Below are 4,248 nucleotides of genomic sequence, written 5' to 3'. Positions count from 1 at the left end.
ATAAATTATCCGCTCATCACAACACCAAACTTAAATTGTTGCTTGTCCCCAAGCAACTGAAAATCAAATAGGATAAAAAGAAGAGAATATACTATAAATTCCAAACTATCAATGAAACAGAGCTTCAATCATATGAGCGGGACTTATAGCTTTTTGCCTCTTGAATAGTTTTGGCATCTCACTTTATCCATTGAGGTTCAGAATGATTGGCATCTATAGGAACTTCAGATTTCGAATAGTGTTATTGACTCTCCTAGTTCAGTATGATGATTCTTGAACACAGCTTCTTTATGAGTCTTGGCCGTGGCCCTAAGCACTTTGTTTTCCAGTATTACCACCGGATACATAAATGCCACAGACACATAATTGGGTGAACCTTTTCAGATTGTGACTCAGCTTTGCTAAAGTCCCCAATTAGAGGTGTCCAGGGTTCTTAAGCACACTCTTTGTTTTTGTTTTGGATCTTGACTTTAACCGCTCAGTCTCAAGTTTTCACTTGACACCTACACGCCACAAGCACATGGTTAGGGACAGCTTGGTTTAGCCGCTTAGACCAGGATTTTATTCCTTTAGGCCCTCCTATCCACTGATGCTCAAAGCCTTGGGATCCTTTTTATTTGCCCTTGCCTTTTGGTTTTAAGGGTTATTGGCTTTTTGCTTGCTTTTTCTTTTTCTTTCTATTTTTTTTTTGCCTATTATTTTTTTTCTGCAAGCTTTGTTCTTTGCTGCTTTTTCTTGCTTCAAGAATCATTTTTATGATTTTTCAGATTATCAAATAACATGTCTCCTAGTCATCATTCTTTCAAGAGCCAACATATTTAACATTCTTAAACAACAACTTCAAAAGACATATGCACTGTTCAAGCATTCATTCAGAAAACAAGAAGCATTGTCACCACATCAATATAATTAAGCTAAGTTCAAGGATAAATTCAAAACTCATGTACTTCTTGTTCTTTTGAATTAAAACATTTTTCATTTAAGAGAGGTGATGGATTCATAGGACATTCATAACTTTAAGACAAAGTTACTAACTACTAATGATCATGTAATGAAGACACAAACATAGATAAGCACATAACATAGAAAACGAAAAAAAAAACAGAGAAAGTAAGAACAAGGAATGAGTCCACCTTAGTGATGTCCTTGAACTCTTCTATGTCTCTTCCTTGTCTTTGTTGCTCCTCCTTCATTGCTTTTTGATCTTCTCTGATTTCATGAAGGATGATGGAGTGCTCTTGATATTCCACCCTTAGTTGCTTCCAATAATTGTGTGGAAGAAAATGTATCCCCTGAGGTATCTCAGGGATCTCTTGATTTGCAGTCAAATGTTCTACCACTGAGCTATAGACCCTTGATGGAAGCTTTTGTCTTCCCTTTCCTCTTTCTAGAGGTTTCTCTGGCCTTAGGTGCCATCAATGGTTATGGAAAAAAACAAAAAAGCTATGCTTTTACCACACCAAACTTAGAATGTTGCTCGCCCTCGAGCAAAAGAAGAAAGAATAGAAGAATAAGAAGATATGGAGGAGATGGATGGGAGTGTGTATTCGGCCATATGGGTGGGATTGGGTGGGAGAGAGATGTTGAATTTTGAAGGTAGTGGGTGTATGGATGTGAGTGGTAAATGGAAAATAGAAGGGATGATCATGAATGGAAAGAGAGATGATGAGGTAGGTGGGGATCCTGTGGTGTCCACAGATCCTGAGATGATCCTGTGGGGTTCACAGATCCTGAGGTGTCAAGGCATTTACATCCATGCACCAATTTAGGCATGTAAAATGCCCTTGCACACAACTCTGGGCGTTCAGCGCCAGGTTGGTGCCCATTTTGGGCGTTCAACGCCCCTTTGCTGCCATTTCTGGCGTTGAACGCCAGAACCATGCTTGTTCTGGGCATTCAGCGCCAGGATGCTGCCCATTCTGGGCGTTCAGCGCCAGAACCATGCTCTGTTCTGGTGTTTGAACGCCAGACAGATGCTCCTCCAGGGTGTGATTTTTCTTCTGCTATTTTTTTGATTCCGTTTTTGATTTTTTTTTTTTTTGTTTATTTTGTGACTCCACGTGATCAGGAACCTATAAAGACATATAACTAAGAAAAATATAGTTAGATAAATAAAAATTGGGTTGCCTCCCAACAAGCGCTTCTTTAATGTCAATAGCTTGACAGTGGGCTCTCATGGAGCCTCACAGATGTGCAGAGCTTTGTTGAGACTCTCCAACACCAAACTTAGAGTTTGACTGTGGAGGCTCTGGTTGACTCTGCTTTGAGAGAAGCTTTTCATGCTTCCTCTCCATGATTGCAGAGGGAGATCCTTAAGTTTTAAACACAAGGGAGTCCTCATTCCATTGAAGGACTAGTTCACCTCTGTCAACATCAATCACAGCTCTTGCTGTGACCAGGAAAGGTCTTCCTAGGATGATGGATTCATCCTCTTCCTTTCCAGTATCCAGGACTATGAAATCAGCAGGGATGTAAAGGCCTTCAACCTTTACTAATACATCTTCTACTTGTCCATAAGCCTGTTTTCTTGAGCTGTCTGCCATCTCTAGTGAGATTTTAGCAGCTTGCACCCCATAGATTCCCAGTTTCTCTATTACAGAGAGGGGCATGAGGTTTATTCCTGAACCAAGGTCACACAGAGCTTTAAAGATCATAGTGCCTATGGTACAGGGTATTATGAACTTTCCAGGATCCTGTCTCTTCTGAGGTAATGTCAGTTGATCCAGATCACTCAGTTCATTGATGAACAAGGGAGGTTCAACTTCCCAAGTATCAATGCCAAATAACTTGGCATTCAGCTTCATGATTGCACCAAGAAACTTGGCAGTTTGCTCTTCAGTAACATCCTCATTTCCTTCAGAAGAGGAATACTCATCAGAGCTCATGAAGGGCATAAGGAGGTTCAAAGGAATCTCTATGGTCTCTAGATGAGCCTCAGATTCCTTTGGTTACTCAGAGGGAAGCTCCTTATTGGTCACTGGACGTCCCAGGAGGTCTTCCTCCTTGGGATTCACGCCTTCCTCTCCCTCAGTGGGTTCGGTCATTTTGCTTATGTCAATGGCCTTGCACTCTCCTTTTGGATTCTCTTCTGTATTGCTTGGGAGAGTACTGGGAGGGATTTCAGTGATCCTTTTACTCAGCTGGCCCACTTGTGCTTCTAAATTTCTAATGGAAGATCTTGTTTCATTCATGAAACTTACAGTGGCCTTAGACAGATCAGAGACCAAGTTTGCCAAATTAGAAGTATTTTGTTCAGAGTTCTCTGTCTGTTGCTGAGTGGATGATGGAAAAGGTTTATTATTGTTAAACCTGTTTCTTCCACCATTATTAAAGCCTTGTTGGGGCTTTTGATCCTTCCATGAGAAATTTGGATGATTTCTCCATGTTGAGTTATAGGTGTTTCCATAAGGTTCACCTAAGTAATTTACCTCTGCTATTGCAGGGTTCTCAGGATCATAAGCTTCTTCTTCATAAGAAGCCTCTTGAGTACTGTTGGATGCAGCTTGCATTCCATGCAGACTCTGAGAGATCATATTGACTTGCTGAGTCAATATTTTATTCCGAGCCAATATGGCATTCAGAGTATCAACTTCAAGAACTCCCTTCTTCATAGGCGTCCCATTACTCACAGGATTCCTTTCAGAAGTATACATGAACTGGTTATTAGCAACCATGTCAATGAGTTCTTGAGCTTCTGCAGGCGTTTTCTTTAGGTGAATGGATCCACCTGCAGAAGTGTCCAGTGACATCTTTGATAGCTCAGATAAACCATCATAGAATATATCCAGGATGGTCCATTCTGAAAGCATGTCAGAAGGACACTTTTTGGTCAACTGTTTGTATCTTTCCCAAGCTTCATAGAGGGATTCACCTTCTTTCTGTCTGAAGGTTTGAACATCAGCTCTAAGCTTGCTCAGCTTTTGAGGAGGAAAGTACTTGGCTAAGAAAGCCGTGACCAGCTTATCCCAAGAGTTCAGGCTATCTTTGGGTTGAGAATCCAACCATAATCTAGCTCTGTCTCTTACAGCAAAAGGGAAAAGCATGAGCCTGTAGACTTCAGGATCTACTCCATTAGTCTTAACAGTATCACATATCTGCAAGAATTCAGTTAAGAACTGAAAAGGATCTTCAGATGGAAGTCCATGAAACTTGCAGTTCTGCTGCATCAGAGAAACTAATTGAGGTTTCAGCTCAAAGTTGTTTGCTCCAATGGCAGGAATTGAGATGCTTTTTCCATGTAAATTGGAA

The 4,248-nt window shown here is 40.8% G+C and overlaps 1 non-coding gene across 1 annotated transcript; it reads left to right on the top strand.

Annotated features, from left to right (window-relative positions):
* Positions 1 to 3,803: 3,803 nt before the first annotated feature.
* LOC148547610 (small nucleolar RNA R71) lies at positions 3,804 to 3,911 on the top strand. Its single transcript, XR_015897402.1, has one exon. It is a non-coding gene; the product is annotated as a small nucleolar RNA R71 (small nucleolar RNA).
* The last annotated feature ends 337 nt before the right edge of the window (positions 3,912 to 4,248 follow it).

This window comes from Arachis ipaensis, chromosome B8, assembly GCF_059453495.1.
Source record: "Arachis ipaensis isolate K30076 ecotype BB chromosome B8, ASM5945349v1, whole genome shotgun sequence".
In the NCBI taxonomy this organism is placed as follows: Eukaryota; Viridiplantae; Streptophyta; class Magnoliopsida; order Fabales; family Fabaceae; genus Arachis; species Arachis ipaensis.
Note: the sequence above shows the minus strand (reverse complement) of the source record. Positions and strands in the feature narration are given on the sequence as shown.